The sequence below is a fragment of the Gallus gallus genome, chromosome 1 (genome assembly GCF_016699485.2).
Source record: "Gallus gallus isolate bGalGal1 chromosome 1, bGalGal1.mat.broiler.GRCg7b, whole genome shotgun sequence".
NCBI classification, from domain to species: domain Eukaryota; kingdom Metazoa; phylum Chordata; class Aves; order Galliformes; family Phasianidae; genus Gallus; species Gallus gallus.
Window position 1 is genome coordinate 129,932,679 of NC_052532.1, and position 23,608 is coordinate 129,956,286.

Sequence of the window (23,608 nt, forward strand, 5' to 3'; positions counted from 1 at the left end):
CATTATTCCTGGAGAATGATAAAGCTGGTCCTTTATTCATTCCCCATAATGAGCCTTTCAACAGGAAAATAGTCTCTCACAAAAGCTTTCAGGAAAAAAATATTATTCTGTGTACGCAGGTTCTGTGCAAAGAACAGGAATTTTCTGGAGTGAGAATTACATCTTTGATAGTGCCTTGAAATCTCAGCCAATAATGCAATCTTATTATGTCAGCTTTGTTAAAAGACAGAGGAAAGCACTGGTCCCTTTCCCAAAGGGCCTCCAGTGTGGAGTGACAAAACAAGGTGGAGATTGCGATGAAGTTTGTGTAGATCTCTTGTTTCTTCTCCCAGTTCATTGATATCCTCCTCATAACCACATAACCTAAGCACTTTCTACAGGACTGTAATCCGCTGCTGATGGATATATTTACATTGCAGATGGTTTATTCTTCTTCGCAGGTCTGCCTGAATTTTGGAGAGAAACGTAAGATTTGTGGTAGCTTTAAATTTTTCATGGATATTGTGGAGAAACTCTCAAGAAAGGGTTTAATTCATTGGCAGTGAACTACCAACCTGGAGCATAAGTGCACTGCAGACATAAGGGCCAGTGAGTGGAGAAGCCAAAGGACATTTTAATGTTCTACTGTTAGAAGGCATATAGCTCTTTAACCATTTTTTTCAGTGTTTCCATCCATCCATTCATCACAAAGAAAATACAGAAACGGGGCTTGCAGTGGACACTGTTGGCTAAACAGCCAATGTTGGCTAAATCCAAAGTAAATTCTCTTGACTACTTTCTGCATATTTTCAGTGTTCTGTCACTTATGTGCTGTTTGTCTGTGTATTCTCTTCTCTTTTCTTACAGAAAGGTCAGCAAGAGCCCAGCCAGGGAGTTGCTCCCCTCTTCAATTCCCTTATCCTGGGAGAAGTTCTAGATCAAGGAAGGAGTGTGTTCACCCTCTCTTCCTGCAGCTGTTTGTGTTCCTGACAGAGGAAGATCCAATCTCCCCTGACATGAAAGGGGGATGTCAATCTCCATTGCTGTACAAGACAGAGACTAAAAAGGCAAGGGTGTCATAAAAGCATATGATGAGAAACTGCTGAAGGCAAAAGGGAGTTCCTTATTGTAAGCAAATACAGTCCATACACCTCCCTCGCTCTCAGTTCCCTTTATTCTCACTTTTGCCAAAGTATGCATTGCTTTTCACACAACTGCTTCACAAAACTAATGGTTGCTTCTCCAACTCACTCCCGTGCTCCCCACTTTCATCCATTTTGACACCGCTGAATTAGTCTGCACACTCAACTATTGCATTTACATTGGGATTTTGTGTGTATGTGTTTGTTTACTGCATTTTGGGGGGGTGTTTTTTTGCTTTTGTTATTGTTATTTCATTTTGTTCTTCTTTCTTTTGTTGTTTGTTTTTGTTGTTGTTGTTGTTTGTTTGTCTATTTGGTTTCTTTTCTTTAAAAGGGTAATGAGCTGGGGTGGAAAGATCAATTATTCCTTTAGTCAAGGTTCTTATCCAAGAGTTCATTTAACCTGGTTTGAATGTGTTGCTGACTCAGAGGAATTAAGCTGGAAGATAGCCAAGGCCCGAAGAGAAACTTAAGACACAATTAAGTTAATAGGCTCCCATTGGCTGCTTTTGTTAGACCTAGCCCTAAAAACAAAAACAAACGCACATGCAAGTCTGATTTCCTGTGCGGTAAGCTGAGTGCTTTATAGGGACTTCCATTATGTCATGATTCATTATTTCCTCCTCTCAGCCTAAATGGAGTCTGAAAGTAGAATTAATAGCAATAGGATCTTCATTAAAAGGGCTCTTCTGGAAAGAAGAGGCTTGTGTCTTCCATGGGAGGGGTCTCAATTTAGCACTCTTTCTTTGTTTATGGAGTACTGTACCTGCACACAGCACTTTAACACATCTCCCTTTTGATGAAGTCTGATAAAAATACAGAGAATATAGTCCAGTCATAATTAAGTAGATTCTTTTAGGAACAGTAAGCAATAAAGTAGGTGAAGTTTATGTTTCTACAGACTTTTAAAGCGCTTCTGTTAAACTCAGCTGAGAAGTAGATCCCTGCTATGAACAATACATGGAGCTCAAAATTATTCAGGGAGTTTACCTTTTCTATTAAATTCTTCTTGTCATAGGGAATGAGACATGATCTCTGCATCTGGGAGGGTTACAGTCTTCATGTAATAACATTTAGGCCTTGCCTTGTAAGTCAGAGATACTGTACTCCCTACCAGTGCTCTAGACCATATGGAAGACTGTCTGGGAATGATTCATATCCAGTTCTGCTTCCACTTAGGGCTCAGACCCTAGGGTAGAAACTTCATCTGATCAGCAAGATTGCCAGTTGCTTCCAGTTGGGGAATTCTGCAAGCAGAAGTGGGGGGCTGTGTCTGAAGTCAACAGGACATGCCACTGCAACAGCAGAGGTGTCCCTTGTTTTCCCTCGCAGGCAGTCAACAATAAGTCTGTTGATTCGGATGGTTTCTGTGCTGCAGAAGCCCATGTGTTCTGCCCCAAGTTTACTTCTTGACAGCTGTAGAGGATAAATGCTACTAAATGCATTCGTTTCAGAAGTCCATCTTGGAAGTGTCTCTTTCTGTCTTTCAGCGTCACAGAATCTGGATTTCCCATTTCTACACAGCAGCTTCCCTAAAACATTTGCAAACTTTCTCCTACTCTTTGAAAAGAGTAGATCACCATTTAACCACAATGCGTTTCTCCTCGTTTTATGTCTCAGTGAAGTCCATGTTACCAAACACGACTGGCTTAGTACGGTAAACAAAGCGGGGTTTGGTGGCTTTTGTCCCTCCAGTCATCAACCTACCTTTCAGCCCCACTCTAGCAGTTGTGGGTGAACTAAAGGATACAGAAGATTATCTTTCAAGACATTTGGCCAGCACTGCTTTCTTTTGGAAAATTAGTTGTGCTTGTTGGACGTGCCAGTCCCTTGCTCCAGGACCCATCTCTACAAGGAAATCTTTTAATTACCTCTTCCCCCCAAATGACAGCTTTCACCACTGGAGTTGAGTTCTTGGACATTAGCAATTGAATAGGAAGCCTTCGTACTGTATATCATTTTAATCTTTCATGTTTAAGTAAGCCAGATGGCTTATTATTACAAGCTCTGTTTCAAAAAGGCACAAACTTTCTATCAGAGGATTTGTAAGATGATAGTAAAAAAGGGAGATTTTGCATCACACAAAATAGCCTGAATTTTAATTGCACATCATAGTTTGGCAGCAATTTTCCCGTAATTACCATTCCTGCTAAATGAATAGGTGGATTAAATGGATAACTAAAATGGCATTGAAACTTCCTAGAATGGAGATTTATCCTCTAATGTATGGAATAGCTAAGTAAAGTTGTCAGTTGCTTGGGTGTAATTCACGCAGTTTTAATGTTTCTCCTCAGCAGAGGATCTGCTTTACTAGCAGTAAAACCTTGTCTGTTATTGGTGGGGCTTTTTGCTAGTGGTGCTTTATCCCAGCATTTCAGATATGTCAGATGTCATTTAGAGCGTTTCACACAGAAGCTTTTGATCGATGAAGTTGAAAAATAAAAATGCTTTCATTTGGATCTTGGCTGAGTTCCTTCCACACACGTAAGAATATTGTTCCTGTTCTTCCTCCTGGGGGTGTAATCCCACAGTCATTTATCCTTGTAACACATCTCTTGTACACAGTCATGTACATAGTCACAAAAAAAGGCAAAAAGGACAGCTTAGATGAGTTATGCTCCTCCCGCTCCTGAGTAATGGTAACATGGAAGATCGTGCAATTTAAATGCGTGCAGAAACATTGCTGCCATGTGAAGTGAGGAGCAATTAAATCGTTATTGAGACCACTGGGGTGGCAGAATATATTCTTGCTCAAATGCGTATGGATTTTTTTAAAGCCACGTGCATTGAAGAAACAAAATGCAACTTAAAGTGTGAATTCATGAGTCACACTAAATCTATTGGTCCTTACCAAATATCATGTGACAAATAATAAAAGCTGCTATTATTTGGCGGGTCTAACCTCTCTGCAACAATGTCTGTGATCCATCCTGCATCCTTTGAATTCAAGGACAAAACTCTCTGGGCTTGCTATCTCTTACACAAGACCGGTGTTATGCCATTCAGGCAATGCTTAGATGCCCTAAGGTCTGTTTAAGTATTATTTACATCTTCTGTGTGGCTTCATGCCACTGCCAAAGTGGGGTAAAGGGCATTACTTGTCAAACAGAATCAGGCCATCTGACAGAATGGCTGTCATTGGCTGTCACTGAATTTGTGATACACAATATGTAGAGCCAGGTATGACAGCATTATTGAGCTGTCGGTCTGAGGCATTAAGTTCTTCTTTCACTGAGAAGATGTGACAGAGCGGGTACATTTGCACAAATGAAGTTTGTATCTTAATCATGACATCCTATAGTTAGTTGAGTGGGATTCATGCCGCTTAATTTTATCTATTAAAATGCTCAGCTAAATCAGCTGTGTGGACACCCACTGGAGTCAGCAAATGGATTCACAGTCTGTAGATGTCATTTTTAGGACAGGGTGAGTTGTTCCGGAGTGGACACTGAGAATAGAGGCTGCCTAGGTGATCACCTCAGACTGGATTCCTATGCCTCAGATAGCCTCAACAGTCAGGAAAGACAGATATCCTTCATATAAGGTGGAGATTTTCTATCTCCAAAGCAGATGGAGTTTTGTACTTCCCCTGTGACTAAATACAACCAGTTCATAAAGAAATTCATGTGCTTCTTTCTGCTGAAAGTCAGCAAGAAGGGTAATCATCCCTCATTTTCTGCAAAATAATAGACATATTACTTGTGCTATCTGAGCAGCTGCCACTCAGCATCGCTGTTTCACTTGAGGGAAAGGAGAAGTTAGTAAGAAACAACAGGCACAACTGAAATGCATTCCTGGGAGAGCAAAGATTTTAGCAGGGCTTCCTAAAGACTCGGGATCGCTTGCCAATTTGGCAGATCAGGAGACAGCAGCCTTGAAGCCACGGCATTTCTCTCAGTGTCACACATCATATCCAACATTAACAAATTGCCTGAGCCACTGATCTGATTGTAGTTTAGCCTCACAGGTTGCAGCTTTCTAAGGATTCATTCTGCTCAAAATAATAGTCTATCACAGATGTCGAAAGCTTAACATAAATATTAGCAAGCCATCTGAAAAATGAAAGGAAAATCTTTTCTGAACGTTTTTGAAATTACGTAGTTAATACTCTCAGCTGCCCAAGCCTTATTGTCTTAAGGGGTTTAAGTGGTCCTGAAGTCTATTATCCGCATTAACAAAGAGTTTGTAGCGCTCCTGGGGGCAGTGCTTCCCAGCGTGGTATGGCACTGTAAAGTGAAGCAGTCACTGCACCTCTGGGAACAATGACACTATCACAGATTTCAGCTCCTGCTCTCTGCTGTTCCCAGACAAGAGTGTCGGGTTTAACACAGTCATGTCATTGAAGAGGCAAAGCTCTCTTCAGATAACAAATCTGGGAGACGCCTCTTGCTGCTACTATCTAGCATCGTCACACAACAAAAAAGCTGTGCTGCACATCAGCTGCTGCATCACAGCCACGCTGCACCACGTGCTGCTGCCCAGTGCCACACACACCCGGGCTGCTGCTCTCGTGAAGAGGATGGGGGTATTATTTTCTGCGGTCTTCCCTTCAGAAAGCATTATGAGATCTGTTGCAAAAAGGCTGATCAGCTGGATCCACGGATGCACTGCATTGCTTGAGTCTGCATATGCATTATGGGCCATTTGAAAACCGATGCAGTTATTGAGTGCAGTTCTTCTGCTCCGGTGCAGCTACATCAGAAGTAACCCTTCAGTGTGGTTATGCTGGTGAAAATTCTGCCTGCTCTTCAAAGGAGAAGAAAATTAGAATTTGAGCTTTTTAGGAACTATAAATAGATATAAATATTATATATACCATATATACCTGAGCATTCACACTTGCCTGAAAATACCTTTTAAAATAGTTCTGTCCAACCAAGCATTCCACTGCTGTATTTGCAGTCCAAGAATCCATCTGTCTGAGTGTTTTAAGCTGCCAGCCATCACAAGGCTCTCCGAGTGCCATCCACACAAAATCTATAGTAATTGCAGCCCTCTGTCAATGCCCACGGACTGGGAAGTGAAATTAACTGGTGGTGACCAGAAACAAAATGAAGTTCACCAACCTGTAATATTTTCATTGACCAATTAGAAAGAAATGAAATCACAAATGTGTGGCACGCTGTGAGAAAGAACCAAATCTGAGTTATTCCTAATTACTTCACTGGAAATAATCTAGAATATTGAAAGTAGTCTTGGTGAAGGAACTTGAGAAACTCAATTTCTTTAAAGAATATGCATTTTTTTTTTAGCAAAAAAGCAGTGCGGCCTGGCCTGTGAAGGGACAAGGTAAATAAATCTCTGAAAGGCACGCTGCTGAAGTTACTTTTTCAGCAACCAACCTTTGTGGAAATCCCCCAGCAAGCCCCATTTGTCTTGATAATGCAGAGTATCTACAGCTGAAAGCAGTTTAACAACTGCAAAACAACTGGTTGCTGAAGGAAAGGGAAAAAAAAGGTAATAAAAATAAAGGAGGCTTTAGGGAACAGAAATCATTTTCAAACATTGTAATAGTTAAACCATTTTAACCTTACATCCATTACTTGCAAACAAATGTGACATTATGAATCAACTGCAGTTATGTTGTTAATAGACTTTATTAATAGCAAGGAAAAATAATATACAGAGTATCCTCAATGGATGTATAACTACCCTCTCAAATGGAGTTTCCTGATATTTCAAATGAATGGCGGAGTTTATTTTGGCAGCAGCATCACATAACTAATGCTTCGTATTACACGCAAAAATGATTTTGGTGCCATTCTTGAAATGAAATGTTTCATTTCAATAAAAGCTCGTAATTGTAACGTTTAAATGCTATCATTAATAGCGAAAAGAAAGTTCTCCCGGCAACATTAAAGAGTGAACTTCCCTGCTCCTTCCTCTATTACAGCCAATGTCTTTTTATTGTCTGTTTTCATCTCCATTTTACTTTATCTGCCAAACTACTTTGCATTTCAAGACATTTCCACTCACCTTGAGTTCTTGGTTCAAAAAGAAACAATAAAGTTTAATCTTTTCACTTGACAATGATGTATGGGTCTGCTGAAAAACACTTTTCAGGTATTATCATTAAAAAGTCTCCCATTTTTTTAGTTTCTCTCTGGCTCCTGGTACAGAGGGAAATACAAGATGTCACCCACACCAGGGCTTTTAGCAAAGCTCCCAATAATACCACTTAATTAGAAACCAAAGCCCGCTAATATTCTTTCTGAGAGCTCCTCAGAAAAGTCTTCCCCTAGCTTTAGCCGTTCCTCTTCAGCTAAACATTGTCTAATGACTTTATTAGTGCTTTCAAAGACTCGCGAGGGCTACCACTCCGCTCTTTTCTTTCCAGATTACATCTCGCTGGTCAGGGAATTTGCTGAGCTCTACCATCAAGCAACTGGTTCGAATTAGGATTTTTTCCCCCTCTCATGCAGTTAGCTACTTATTAGCATTTGTCAAAACAAAGGGAAAATGAAGCCTCTGAATGTTTAATATTGTTCAGCGTTCTCTGAGAAACGCCACCAGACAATGAAAATACAGCAATTGTTCCCCATGCTGGAACGCGCGGCCCTGACGAAACCCCTCCAGGCTTACCAGGAGTAAATGCCCTTAACTCAATCAGGCTGATCACATAACTGCGTCGGAGTTATTTAACTTTTTTGGGGGTATTTTTATAAAAGCCTTGGAAAGAATTTTTAAAATGCGCGATTCGTTATGCAGGAGCCATTCAGGAGCCCGCCAGCCAATGCAAACAGACTGCCTCACCAAATAAATGAAAACTGCCTGCCTGATAATAAAAAGGTTTGGGTGGTATTCGTTTTGTATTCTTTTTTTTTTTTTTCCTCTGAAAACTCGTGCTTAAATATATAATGTTACCGATTCTCCTTCCAGGTATTTACCAAATCTGGGGGCATCTGTTAACAGGGGGGAGAACGCTTTTTCCACTGCAGGCTCTCAAATTTACATCCAGCTACACCGAGCTCAAATACTCAAAGGATGGGAGCTTCCTTTCCAAAGTGGATTAATTTCCTTAAGAACATAAAGCTGATCGCGCTCGTTCGGCTGCTTATGCTGAAAGCCGCTGTTTTATCCTAAATAGAGAGGTGTAATGGGATGCTGGGAGAGAAGGAGGCGCTGTGGAAGAAGCCATGTTAATTACATTAAGAAACAGATTTTGCTCGTACAGCCCCTCGAGTACAGGCCGTGAATTTATCACTTCAGCTGAATGGTACATTCCATTCCACACAAAGCTGGAGCTGAACTCCCTCTCTCACTCATTCACTATTCAGAAACACTTAAGAAATTATTACCACATGTCCAGGAGTCACTCATGATGATGACCACTAATGCCATTCCTCTTGTTACAGTATTAACTCAAAATATACCACTGTTGTCTTTGATTAGCACGAGCAAAGCTAAGAACAAAGACATACCACTGACATAATGACAGTTTTATGGCTCCCGTCTGAAAAAAAAACTGCTCATTAGCATTCAAAATATAAAACACTCTCTTCGATACTTCAGCGCAAAACGACGTAATCTTCTTTTTGCCGAGAAACCTCAAAACCACTGGCAAGTTACTTATTTCCTGCAACACACATCTGGGGGACCTGCTAAATATGGAAATGAAAACACCAGGTAAGCTGGGCCAAACAAATATTCCTCTGCAGTCCCTTCCTGCAACCACAGGACAAAGCATTCCTCTGGCCCAGTCCCCATAGCAGCCATCCCAGGGACACTCCAGCAGCAAAGTGCCTGCAGGTGTGGCAGGAACCGGCCCTCTCCGAGCTCTCGAGCCCACGTGCAGGCAGAGGGGCCCTTTGGCTCTCTCCTGATGAGCGGCACAAAACAGCACACATGAAGTTAACTTTGGTGGTGCCTTCCCCTCCTCCCCTACCTCTGGAAGAAGCCTGACAGATTTCCCACTGGGTCCCTCTGAAGTCCAAATCAATAACCTATTTATAAAATGTTTCCTCTAAGCATGACAGAAGCAGCTATTTATTTGCTCTTCAGTGTTTAAGCTAATGAGGTACGAGCACATCTGCAATAACTAAAAATAACACACACCTCATTGATATTAATGAACTGACTGGACTCCCATCCAGAGATGCTCCATTCCCTCTTTATTCCTTTGCTCAGGGAGGAGATGGACCAGAGGGGTGGGGAGCTCGGGTTACAGAGCTGAGGGCCCACAGCCAAGCGCGCTCCATCTCTGGTCCCCAGATGTTGCTATCCAGGGAGCCCTATCTCCTCGCTGCCACACGCAGACATCTCCCGCAGTCGTCCTAGGGAGCTAACTCGCATGCAACAGCAACGTTCGGGGGAAGGCTGGAGCCTGCTAGTGAAAACATCCGTGCGAATGTAGCACCATCGATCTTCAGTGCCACAGTGGTTCATCACATAGCCCACATAGGGCTGCAAGGATCAGAACAAACACATTGAGTAGCATGTAGAAATAAACAGACAGAGAGGGCAGCCACCAGCGAGGAGGTTTTCCATGTTCCCCACACTTCATGCCAACAAGAAGTAAGCCACATTTTGCACTTGCCTGGGCTCGCAGATTGAAGAGGTACCACATGCAAAACCTCTGCAAAGGAAACTGCCTGACACTCTCGGATAAGGCAGCAGTACACGTGGCCTCTCCTGCCAATCCCACCAGCGAGGCGATTTGCTGTCACCAGATCACTCCTGTTGCTGAAGTAAGCCAGAATCTCTTCATGTCTTGTGTGCTCTGCCTTCATGTGAAGGAAGACAAACCTCCTCTGTGGATGAGCTGATAGGGGTGGGATGCTGGGAGACAGCTGGTAAGGTGGCCTGGCGGTGCTGGAAGCACTTGTGTGAGCTTGTTCTGCTGGAGACCCAGGCAGTGTGATACAAAGCACAGAACCCCAGCTTTCTCCAGCAGATAGCTCTCCCTTAGGTCTTGTCACAAGACCAAACAGAGTAAGAATCCTCAAAATGCTTTCAGCACTGAGGTGGCCTCAGCCTCCCTTTGCAGCAGAGCCCTCCGTCGGAAGCTCAGGTCAGCCCCAGGGTGCAACTGGAAGGCACTCACAGGGAAGCAGGAAAACGCTGGAGTTCCCCAGGGCATTGGGCAAGCAGGCAGCATCGTGCCAGCCCACATGGGAGAAAGGTGCCCCTGCCCTCCAGGCAGCATCCCAGACTCAATAGGTTGGGTGTTATTCTGGCATCTAGGCTGCCCACAGCCTTCAGCTCTACTCCTCAGTATGGCAAGGGTGAGCTCTGCTTGGGCATGTTTCTGTAAGGGTTTTTAAAATTACATTCTGCTTATGAACAAAACCAGGGAGGAATCCACAGTCAGAGGAATCAATAATCTAATTAGTAATTAGTGCTAATTAGAGATTTATTAGTTCAAGCTACTCATAAATGTTCAAGTAATGCAAAGCCACTCATGAGAATACCAATGCAGCATTTAGTTAAAATAAAATACCATGTGTACTGCTCCCCAGGATTTGAGCTTTCATTACCACAGGCTCCAATCTTTCTTCCAAACAGAAAAGACACTAATGAATGGTATACAGATTGTGTGTGAGAAGAACATCAGTTTTTATTCAGCAAGATGAGAGAGACTTAAACCAGAATTAAAGATAAATTACATGTGAGGGATCAAGTTTTGCTCTCATTTACACTGATGTAAATCTGGAGTTGCTCTGTTAACTTCAGTTGTGTTGATTTCAGTGATTGCGTATTTATATTAATGATACCGAGCAAATACTAAAAGCAGTAGGGAAAAAAAAAGACCAGCATTTCTTCCTTAGCAGACTCATCTGCAGCCTGGGATTTTAGAGAGATCAATTACTGAAATTTTGTAGTTGAAATGTTTGCATATGTCAGCTGTAATGAGTCCAGGAACTGGGTTTCAAATGCACAGAGCCACTTACAGTGTTCCAGTACAGTGTACAAATATATCATTTTACATGCCCAGTTTTGCTAGAAAATGGTATAATGTGGGACACCCACGCTCATCCATACCTGCTATTATTGGAGTGTATATGGAGGCAGTGATGTTGGTTACTTGAAAGACAATCCTTGAGAAAATACCATCACAAAAAAAAAAAAAAAAAAGGAAATGTGGTTAGAAACAAGACATCTGAAAATAAATCAGTATCCAAACAAACCCAGCTGAGCAGGAACACAAGTAAAACCAGGAAGATAAACCCTGAGACCAGGGTTTATCAAGACCAATCAAGACGTCCATCATATCAAGAAGTTCAGAATGGATGCTGGCACACAGAGGGATGCTGCTGACACTGAATGAGACTATGGATGTGCAGATCTGGGAGAACCAACACCAAGCCTTTGGTTGCCATTTCCCAACTCCAGTAAAGATGCAGTGTAAAACAGCTTTGGGATCGGCTCAGCTTTTTGGCTCTAGATGGTGCCAGGAAGCTACAGCCCTAATGCATCACTCGCCAGCATGAGAACCCATCAACCTGTCCATGACCTCCCCCAGCATCCTGTGTGCCAGTAGGCAAGAGAGGTAGGATTCACTGATCGCAGTTCTTGCACTCATGCTTTCCAGGTGGTTCTAATTCTCCCATGGAGGCACTAGTTCAAATATTGATGCTGGGAGTTGAGTCAGAGTCTAGGCTACCTGCTGTGCTCTTAGCCACCCAGCGAATTCACACGGATCTGTAGACAACCACTGGGAAACAATAGCTGCAGTGTCTTGCAAACCCACTTCTCATCAAGTTTCAGCAGTGCAGATCATCACTAATTGGAGGCCCTCTGCCAAAGACAGCAGTGCTGGTGGGATTGTATTTTGAGAGGAAGCTAATGATCCTCCATGCCATGATGCTCCTGGAAATAAAGAGGAAAAGCAGACCCATAGTTATAGGATTGCATCAGACCTGGACCCCACGAGTCCCCCAGTCACTTCCTTAGAAGCCAGCAGCCAGCATCTGCACCTCCAGTCCCACAGCCAGCAGGCATCACAGAGCAACCCCCAGTATAGTCTCTATATCCAAGGCAGTGGAGAAATCCTCAAAGGCCTGATGCAATCCCCAGAACACAAGGATACCCCAGGGTTTTGCTGAGTGCTGGAATACCTAACAATAAAGATAGGCAGCTTACGGGATGGCCAGCATGAGATTTCTGTGTGAGTGAAGTGGCTAAATGCTTTAGAAATCCCCACTAGACCTGCCTCCTGAGGCTAGGAGATACCTTTAAAGCCCTCTCCCATGTGAGTAACAGCTGTGCATGAAACATCAGCAAATGTTCTGGGGCCCAGCCACTGTGGGCAGAGCTCACTTTGGAAATCGTTTAAGCTGGTGTCCTTATGAACACTCAGAGGGAGTAAATCTGTTGCTACTAATATTCCAGCTTGCAGCTCTGCTTAGTTCATTAATCGTGACACAGAACTGTGCACGAGATTCAGGATGTATAGCTTTTAGGAATCTGCTTTTTTTATGCTCTGATCTACTCTTGTGCTTCGATACCACAGCAATGGGCTACTTAAATAGAATAGCTAGAATTCTTTGTTCTTTTGAATCCCTTCTCCATATATAATGCAATTAAGTGTGTTGTTAAGGCAGTCCAGATGGGCACTGTGTTATCCTCTGATATACTCAAATATCAAAATGTTAATGATTGTATAATGCTTCGTTTAGTTTGTTTTTCCCCCAGTTTCCTACTAACAGCAGCTTTTGAAGTTAAAAAGACCAAAAGGGGGAAAGAAAAAGAAATCTTACCTACAGAAGTTACAGTTATATGAAGAATGTGATCAAAATACAGTTAAGCAAATAGAAGCTCAGCTGATATCTGCCTCCTTTTTTGGTCAGTCCACAGGAGACATGAGCTTTACTGTTCCCAGGTCCATGGGCAAGAATATTGCCTGAAGCTGTGGAGGGTTTTGACTTCTAACAGAGGAGAATACTCATTAGGCAAATGTTGGCAGGATTCATTGCCTTCTTCTTTGTATTTATGTACCTGAGGAAGGAATTTGGCATCCTATATCTAACTAGATGAAAACTGCTAATTCCCCAAAAGTTCATTTTATTCACATGTGAACCACTGAGTGCTCTATATCCTTGTGAATTTTAATTATTTTTATTATGGAAGTGAGGTATGCTTTGCGGTAGGAGGCAGTTCTTGCCTCAGGACCCATACAACCTAAATATTTGAGAAAGGGGGAATCACTGAATGATGGTTGAACTACAGTGAGGGCCCTGACTCAGTGTTGAAGTTCAATTTCCTGTTTCTCCTGGTGTTTGAACAACTCACTTTGGATGTGATTCAGCTCAAACACTTGAGTTTAGCAATTCAGCTCCCATTAAAGCAGGCAACGTTTTTTGCTCAGCTGACCAGTACAGCAGGCTGCACTACCAGCACCAGTGGAAGATCCATTGGACAATTCCCAGGCCAGGGAAATGTACACATCAGCTAGAATAAGCACACCACAGTGTCACGCTGCCTGGGAGCCACAGCCACCCTCTGGTGCACCTACCGAAGACTGCAGAGCATACCTGAGGGAGGTAATTCAAAGCAGGAACCTGATTTAAGTGGGCTGAATAACCTGCTGGAGGATCCTAGCTCTGTGCACTGCGTTTATAGAGAGGCAGATAAGCCAGATCCCTCAAATTAGATGGTGACAATACCACCTGAAGGACAGATTTCTCATTTCTATCCTGTCAGTACTGCCAGTGCTGTCACTGACCTACAGGAAATGCAGTAGAATTCCTGACTTCACTGCTTTTACCTTAAGTATTTATTGTTCACTGACTTCCCTCGTTAATGAACATCAAAATCAGCCCTGCAAAAGCTTTCCTTGGCTGACTGAATGCCAGGCAACTGCAGAAGGAAGCAGAAGGTTGCTCGATCACCCCTGAAACAGAAGGGGCTGTACTCCCAGACCCCAGCCCATCTCGCTAGCTCTGGGCTTCACTTCAGTCATTGCTGTCACAAGGAGGAGATGAAGCAAGCCTGATTCCACCTCTCTCCATCAGCCTCCTCCTTGTCCTGTGGTACCAGGGAGGCCATGGAAAGAACCAGGAGGCGGCTCATCGAGGAGCCCCACATCCCACCCATCCTACACATCTGGCTCTGCAGCCCCAGTACTCAGGGAGTTTGCCCCAGTGGATGCCATTAGCCCAGCCTGATCTCACTCCCAGCCCCTAAACCACACCCAGTTGTTTTCATATGTAGAAAATACTCGGCGTATGGCATGCTTATCTGTCTGTTCACCCATCCCGCCACTGCAGTGCTGCAAAGCACTGCCAGCTTGCCCAGCTGCTTTCACTTTCTTTCTCTTTTTGGCTCCCTGCAACCAGGCCAGTGCAAATCTGTTGCCAGCAGCAGTGGCATCTCTGAACATCGAACAAGACCTTTTGTTCAACCTCTTTTCTCATCTGGAGTTTTTAAAGATAACGCGCAGACATGCTAACAACAAGACCTGTGAGTGGGAGGCTGGCATGCATATTAAAACTCCTGCAGAAAAGTGTCTGATGTGCAAGTTCACTTGGCACTTTTTCTGTTAAATTACTGAGTTGTCTGACCTCTTTCTTCTTTCTCCCACCCAACCCCCCATTTTCCAAATACCCAAAGCAATTAGAGCACATTAGAGATTAAATCACTTGTTAAATTTCAGTTTTTAAGTCAAAGCCAATTCCTAACTGTCGCAAGCAAAAAAGCACCTTAATTGCAGTAAAGCTTAGGGCACTTCACCGGTCCGAGCTGCCAGATTTCAAGAGGATTATTGCTATTATAACACAGCAGCGGTACGGCGAGGCAAGACACTGCTAACTTCCCGAGTGGGGTGCGAAAAAAGAAATGGATTTTTCCAACAGTTGAAATAGAGAATATGATGCTATACTACATTTATAATGATTGGTAAATCAAACTACGCATTTAACTCTCTGAGTAGATTTCAGGTGGGCACAGAAATTCACTTCTGGTTATTCTCCTCTTCCCTCCAAATGAATTAACAGCCTGAGGGGAAATCCTCTACCTGTCTGACACTAATGCAGACTTTCCTAACTAATACTTTTCACCTATGACAGTCACAGGTCAATCCTAGTGCTTGGCATCTGGGATGGAGTTGGCCTGTATTTTCAGCGTGGGAGAACAAATAGTGCTGCTGCTGCCATGGCCCCTTATGGTGCGTGGGGCTGCGCTCTCGGGGCACTCGCAGGGGAAGCAATGACCAAGGGCCGCCCACCTGCCCCACTGAGCGATGGCGGTGAGCGCCAGCCCCAGCCAGAGCCGAGTCTCAGGTGAATTTTAATCCTTCATTATTCAGGACATACTGTTTTTTCCCTTTCCCTCTAAAATGACAGTCATGCTGTTAAGCATAATAATTGTTCATGAGTGAGCACTGCTTTTTGTCCCTCTTGATTTTGCCTCTAAGGCAGGCTTCTTACTCAGCAGAGGTCAGGGGTCGCCTGCTAAATCATGCATACCCACAATCCCCTGTGAATTATGCAGTTGACAAACTGCCGCTAATGATTAGTACAACCTGCATTAAAACCCTGGCACTAAATTGATATTACTTGAGTGATGGATTACACCTCTAATGAGCGGATTATTGCCACAAGTGACCTTGTCGGCTGAAAGAGTGTTTCAATATAACTAACATCTCTCCCATTCTCGTGGCACAGCAGTTCTAAAAAAAATACTCTCTCCTTTTTGATATTTTTTTTCCCTCCAATATTGCTTTCTAGTCTTTCAAACAAGGGGATAATCTGTAAACAACACTTCTAATGGGATTAGTCATTAGGCTGTACCCCAATTAGCACAGCCTCGTGCCTCTGAAATAGCCAGTGCTCAGAAAGATAATTTTGTTCTGATGGAAGCTGCTGTTTTTGCTTTGCTCCTTCTTCCTCAGCACACCGAGTTCCCCCTCCTGCCCCAGCACCTTGCCTTTCTGCTGGGGGCTCACCTGGCCCTATGGTACAGGCGGACTTGTTGCCATTATGTGAAGAAGGGATGAAATGAAGGAGGTGAACTTGAGTGCTCTTTCAAAGGAAGTCCCCCCTGCTTGTGGGGCACGTGGGGCAGCAGAGGTGTTCAGAGCACCCTCCTCACAAAGCGCTCGGCCTGCTCCCTGGGATCAGGCAACGCACTGGTGTTTGTGAGGCATTGTCAAAAGAACCTGGGCACACTGCACCCGAATGGTGCTAATTCACCAGGAGGGAGGAAGAGGCTGTGCTAAGTGCTTCCCCAACCACCAACAGCCTCCCGCCAAGGGGCTGTGCCCAGCCGAGGCCGCGGCCTGTCTGTGCAGCTAATGGACCCCTGGCGGAGCCTCCTCACGCCTTTGTCTGCACGCAGCCAGTGGTACATTCACAGCTGCCTGTCACGCCACACAAGTGCAGATGAGGCTTGGGGGGGACTCCGCATTGATGGAATTAATTGAGCATAAGCCATGCTGACTGGCGGGGAAAATCACATGAGAGAAACAAAACACACGTGCCTCGCCAGCTATGTGCTCTAACAAAGGACGAGCAGCTACAAACAAATAAAAATCGTGGCAGAGGATGTCGGCACGAGCTCTTTATCATCGGTTGGCGTCTCACTCCCAGTGGGACCCTTGTGCCCCCTCCACCACAGGGCTCATTCCCCCAGTCAGCAGCACTGTGCAGGGGAAACCCAGCTGAAATGAATTCGCTATTGAAGTCCTGTGACAACCTCCTGGCCCACCTTGTTTCTCTCAAACCACAGGTCTGCTTTCCCCACTACTCCCCCACACACTATCCAATGCATGTTTGATGTTTTGCAAAATGAAGAAAAGCCCTAGCGCTATGGCTGTAATGACAGCACGTTCTGGGGATGCCCAGTAATTAATCCTGGGAGGCCCCCCACTCCCCTGCACCCTGAGCTGTGGGGATGGGGCAGGGACAGTGGGAACAGCTGGTGGTGCACCTGTGAGCACGGCTTTGAACACCTCTGCCTGTCTCAGACCCTGCTGGACCCCATCCTTCTCCCGTTGATAGATGTGGGACAGGAAAAGTGCCCTGAGTTTGCACTGAGACATTGCAATGAACACTGGGACTGGGCAGATCAACCCATGTATATAGCAGCTCGCACCAGAGTAGCCAAGACAGCAGGAGCCAGAGGTACAGGTACCTAATGAGCTTCCTTTGCCTCATGTCTGTGGGTTTTAATGTTACAGGCAAGAGCAGCCTGGTGCAGAGCCCTCTGCTTTTTTTTTTTTTTTTTTTTTTTTTTTTAAATATTCTCAGCTTCTGGGTATGTCTTGGGACAGCTTTACTGAAAGAGAAAATAAAAAGTCACAGTTTGAACCTGACACATATGTTCACTCTAATATTGCCATTTGGCAGGGGAAAAGGGGTAAGAAGGATAAGATAGGATAAGAAGGAAAAGGATATTAAAAATATCTCTAGCAAAGAAATTGTATGATGCCCAGCTTTATTTCCTGCTACTCAGAGGATAAGCTAAGAAAACTACAGAGGAATATCCTGTCACTCTTTCCGTAGTGACCATGGCACTTACTATGTGAAGCACAAAATGAAAGCAACAGGATTTGTGACTATGCTGAGAATGAGAGAGTGATGTTACCTTGGCATCCAAGCCATCGAGCGTGACGTGGCAGTCACATGCATCAGACACCCAGTGCATGGCCAGTGATGGGAGAGGTGGTGCAGCTGGATCTGTAGTGATCCAAGGAAATGCAGAACTGGTACTTCAAAAAATCATAGAATCAGAGAACGGCTTGAGTTGGAAGGGACCTCAAAGATCATTGAGCTTTAAGCACCTGCCATGGGCAGGGTTGCCACCCACCAGATCAGGCTGCCCAGGGCCCCATCCAACCTGGCCTTGATCGTCTCCAGGGATGGGGCACCACAGCTTCTCTGGGCAGCTGTGCCAGTGCCTCACCACCTGTTTCCTCAGGAGGCCTTAGAAGAGCCCCCACCTCCCACCTCCATGACCTGCCCTGCTACTCATGCAACATGTGCCGGGTCAAACTGCTTCTCACCCTACTGAACTATTTCTCATCTCTCCACCTGCAGAATAAGCCTGTACTGTTCGTGAAGGCAGACCTAAAAATTTTCAGCTTTTGAGGCTGAAATGCCATTTTGGACAATGCTGATGAGAAAATTCACGCTCTTTGCCAGTGTGTATGAGAATGATATACTCTATTTCTCTTTCTCTGCTGCCTGGTGTGAAGTCTGAATGCATTCCAAAATTATAAAGAAAACATATACAGACATATTTTTTCTTCTTCTCTCCAGCTCTTTTCCATTCAGAGTCAGCAGGGAATGGACTTTGTTTGTACTTATTTATAATTGCGGTACATTGAGGAATGTTCAGTCAAAGAGATGTGTTTCACATCTTGCCTCAGAAGTTCATGACTATTTTGATCTTTTCCAAGCACAGTATCAGATATGTCTCTGCTTGCTTAGAAAGTTTTGTATCCTGCACATGCAAGCTCTGTTCTTGAGGATGGCAAGCCAGCTTTTCTGTGGAATGTGTTGTAAGTAGGAAGGAGAATATTTTGGCTACACGGCTCCTTCCAGTAAATTAGTTGTTGCCTGGTTTTGTTCATGTGAAGATGTGGCCTAACACCTGCTATGTCCTATTATGAAAAGCAAAATGCAACTCACTGAAGTAATTTGCTTTTGGCAGCAACATGCAAAGATGGGTGCTGTGTGCTGAACCAATTGTGCTGCCCACTTAGCACATATTGCCCTAATATTTTTATAACTGTGTACACAGAGAAGGGCTACTCAAATATTTTCCATAGAAAAACAGTTTACTGAAGGTTTCCATAAAATTCTGCTTCTTTCCAAGGAAAATTCTAACTACTGGCTGAGAAACTAAACAACTGTAAACTAGTGGGGCTTTTAGTCTTGGGGCAATAACCAAAAAAATGTTAATTAAAAAAATGTAAAAATGCTGATACAGAAAACAGAACAGCTTTTCCCGTAGGAAAGCTTTATAAAGCAGTTGGTGCTTTACAAGATGGATGGTTTTTATGCTTTTCTTTTATGTAAAGGGTTTTTCATCTGAACTACATCACATATAACACATGGCACTCAAAAACCTACCACGATACAATCAAGAAAATACATGGTAGCACAACAGATACATAAATATTTGAAAGAGCAGTCACCAGCAAGATATAGAACTTACACTGCCATCTTTACTACCTAATCAGTTGTCAGTCTCAGATACTGGGGACTCTTGCTGGAGAAGCCTTTCTGGTACTTATTTCAAACAATGGACAGTCTCACTTCTACCTTAAAAACAATAAAAGTGTGCAAACAGTGTTGGTTTTGGAGGAAAGATAATATGTTTTGTGTAATATATGCAAAAAAAAAAAAAAGTGTGTAACGTGTAACAAAAGCTTTAAAACACAGGATGAATAATGAAGGTTCCAAACATACCTTATTCATTCCATCATTTTGAACACGGTTTCATAATCTAAAAGAAAACCTAGCATAGTTTTTCTCACTGACTCAAGCTGACAATTCTGGAATAGTTAGGTACGATGAAATGTAATAGAAGAAGACGCAGCTTGTTGAAGATAAGAAAAAACTTGGCTTTTCTTACAATAAAATTCATTTGTTTAATTTCCCATGGTTTTATAAGCATCAGTTTTTGAGGTGCTTTGAACTGAGACAGAGACTCAAGCCAAGGAATCTTAAAATCCATGAATCATCATGATTATGTTCAAACCCAACAGGTTGGGGCTTAGTTACTTAGTTTTCTAAGTAACTCTATTACACTAGGAATATGCTAAACATGCACGCTAAAATCCTGCGCTGGCTGAGAAATGAGATGACTAGGTCTTTTCCATCTACACTTTCTCTGGTTCCAGGTTTCTGTGGTTTTGCTTTTACAAATTATTTCAGGAATCCTTTTTTCCTATAACAATGAGCATACTTGTTCTCTATTTTAATCAGCATGAGACACAACAAGGCTAATATTGTCGTATATTAAGTAATTGAAACACTTGGCTTTCAACCATGGTGATATCCCAGGAGATTACCCCTCCCACTGGGTTACATCACTAAGACAGCACAGTTCCCATATACTTTTCCTCTTTTGGAGGAATACCATAAAATACTAGCTAAATATAGAAAAAGAGGAGTCAAACTGTAAGGTGTTTTGTTGGGTTTTTTTTCCATGAACAGTTACATTTTTTGGTTGTCTTTGTTCTTATGATAGTCAACCCTTCCAGCTATTCAGAGACCACTCCAGCAAGAGCTCTCTAAATTACATAACTTGAAGGCTAGCCAAGACTATATCAGGATCCTTATATGTGACCAAAACCATGCTACTCTTAATCTCAGTGAATAATCTTATTGCAGCGTACCAATTCAGTTCAGTTGCCAGATTTTAGGAGCAAAGGGGAGCTGAAGCAGCTATGCTTCTGAGGACTCTTTAAAGCCAAAGGATGACGTGAGGAGTAGGCACTGCCAAATGCCAAGTATCACTTTGTGATCTTCTGTGAACAAGGGAGTCTGGAAAGCACGTGTGCTGCTCTGTTCTGCGTGGAAGCCAGGTAGGGGTCAAAAGAGGCAGCGTTGCTTTGCTTTGTGGAGTTAAAAATACCAGTGCCACAAACTCCCACACCTCGAGAAACGTTGGTTTAAGCTAGTGATTTTGCTGTGGTCACAGGGAGCACTTCCATTAGTATGAGCTTGTGGAGCTGGATCTCAGTTTAGCGCTCACCGTAATCTGAGTTGTCACAGAAAAAAAAATAGGGGGAAGGGAAGGGAAGGGAAGGGAAGGGAAGGGAAGGGAAGGGAAGGGAAGGGAAGGGAAGGGAAGGGAAGGGAAGGGAAGGGAAGGGAAGGGAAGGGAAGGGAAGGGAAGGGGAGGGGAGGGGAGGGGAGGGGAGGGGAGGGGAGGGGAGGGGAGGGGAGGGGAGGGGAGGGGAGGGGAGGGGAGGGGAGGGGAGGGGAGGGGAGGGGAGGGGAGGGGAGGGGAGGGGAGGGGAGGGGAGGGGAGGGGAGGGGAGGGGAGGGGAGGGGAGGGGAGGGGAGGGGAGGGGAGGGGAGGGGAGGGGAGGGGAGGGGAGGGGAGGGGAGGGGAGGGGAGGGGAGGGAAGGGAAGGGAAGGGAAGGGAAGGGAAGGGAAGGGAAGGGAAGGGAAGGGAAGGGAAGGGAAGGGAAGGGAAGGGAAGGGAAGGGAAGGGAAGGGAAGGGAAGGGAAGGGAAGGGAAGGGAAGGGAAGGGAAGGGAAGGGAAGGGAAGGGAAGGGAAGGGAAGGGAAGGGAAGGGAAGGGAAGGGAAGGGAAGGGAAGGGAAGGGAAGGGAAGGGAAGGGAAGATGCACAACTAAAATCTGACACCCCAGGTAAAATAGTAATATACTGATATAGAACCAGTATGCTCTGCAAAAACATCTGAGAGCTAAGAAATATTGCAAGTGAAATGTGCACTATACCCAGAGTGTTAAAGCATAGTGCTCTGTGTTAATGATTCCCACAGAAGCAAAAGCCAGTTTTCCAATATTTGCAGTAATCCAGTGAAATACCTTAACGATGCTCTCTCCTTCCAGTAACAATGGATACAGGGAGATCAGTTTCTTTTTTCAAAAATCACTTTCCTTTTTTCTTCCTCAGTTTCTTTATGCTATGCAGCACAGAACATAATTACTTTACACTGTAGGCTCGAAAAGTCACTAAGCAGCTGATAAAAGGCAAAGAAATCAGTATGATTTTCCTGCTGAAAAAAGGGCTTTTCTTATTGGAGCTGATAACTTTCAGCAAGGGCTCCAGGCTTTTGTTACATCAATTTGAGGAGCTCATAATCTCTGCATTATGAATGTTCAACCAGGATATTTCGTGCTGTAGTGCATCAAGCACCTTCAATATCACAGCTCCTGTTGTCACTGTTGGCTAAACAGCTTTTGACACGTTTTCGATATGATTACATTAGAACAAGTGGGTCATGATTGATAACCTAATATTCAGGCCATGCAAATCATCAATCACGGGAAGTATATTAATTATTCAATGTAACCATCTAATGCAAGAATCAATGTTGGAAATGAAGAAAAGAAACTCACAGCTCCCAGCAGAGGCTACACCAGATAATAAAAAAGGAATACTAAATAATCTCAGCCCATAATCCTGTTTAATAAAATCCATTTATTTTGCTGTCAAAAACATGATACAATTATTTAAAAAAACAAGATAATGAAAAATATTTTTAATTTTTTTCTTGTGGAAAAGAGATTTTTGCAACTTTTACACTGTGATTAAATGTGAGGTCTTAAAATACTCTGTAAATAATGAGAATAGCTATGACATATGTTAAGAAAAAAATATCACTCAGAGAAAACAGATATTCTCAGTTATGCTTGGTGAGGTTAAATCAATGATGACACTCTGACACATGGTCTGCAGCTACCCAAGAACCATACAGATCCCCTACACGCACAGCCCACAGTAGCAAATCCACATAGCAGCAGACACATTCCCTCCTTAAGTGATCTAGTGCCAAAATTTCTTCAACACTCAGAGCAATCCTATAGAGAAGAACCCTTGCACTGGCTGCCATACTTCTAATGTCTCAGAAATTTTGGCAAGAAATGTCTGTAATTCAGAAACTGAGCAGTGCAGATAGGCAAATTAGAAGGTACAGACTTAATGACCCACCCTGCTGATGGATTGTTGCTTAGTGGAGAGGGGAATTGATGACACTTACCTGAAAGGTAGTTCTCTGCAGGCATTTTCTGACCCATATTCTCTGCTACCTTTCACCCCAATGATTTTTCAAATAGTTTTGGCTGTTTCAAGCAGTCCAGAACATCTTAAACATAAAAATCTCTGGTAATTAATGCTGGTACATCATCGTTCACCAAGATGGGAGTCTATGCATGGACCGCTACATTTTCCTTGTAATGGGACCCCACATAATTTCCACCCCAATCACTTCCTTGATAGCTCTTACCTCCTTTCATAGCAGTGCCTCACCTCCAGTCAACAAGATCTCTTACAATTTTTGTCATAATGTTGTTTAGACTGTCACTGAATTATCCTGACATAGCTACCTTTCTATTAATGCATTTTAGCTTGGAATCCCTTTTTCCATGTGCTTTCCTTCTGCATATTATCCTCAGATTTTCAAAGTATACCTTTTATTCATAAGATCTGGTTTACTTTCAAAGGAAACATAAAGATGAATTGGTTCCTCTGACAGAAAAAAAGTGAGGTTTTTAATAAAAGCTCTACCACACCAAAAGGAGGAAGAAATGTAAAGACAGGATCATTTACCTTCCTCTGAAAATACAGAGATACTCTTTTGGAGTGTGTCCTATTTCAATACTGAGATTTATAGAGGTCTGCATGTACTGAGTTTTTACATGGGTAGATAGTGATGGGATAAGGAGGGACAGTTTTAAACTAAGAGAGGGGAAATTTAGATTAGATGTTAAGAGGAAATTCTGTACTCAGAGGGTGGTGAGGTGCTGGCACAGCTGCCCAGAGAAGCTGTGGTGCCCCATCCCTGGAGGTGCTCAAGCACAGGTTGAATGTGGCCCTGGGCAGCCTGAGCTGGTGAGGGGCAG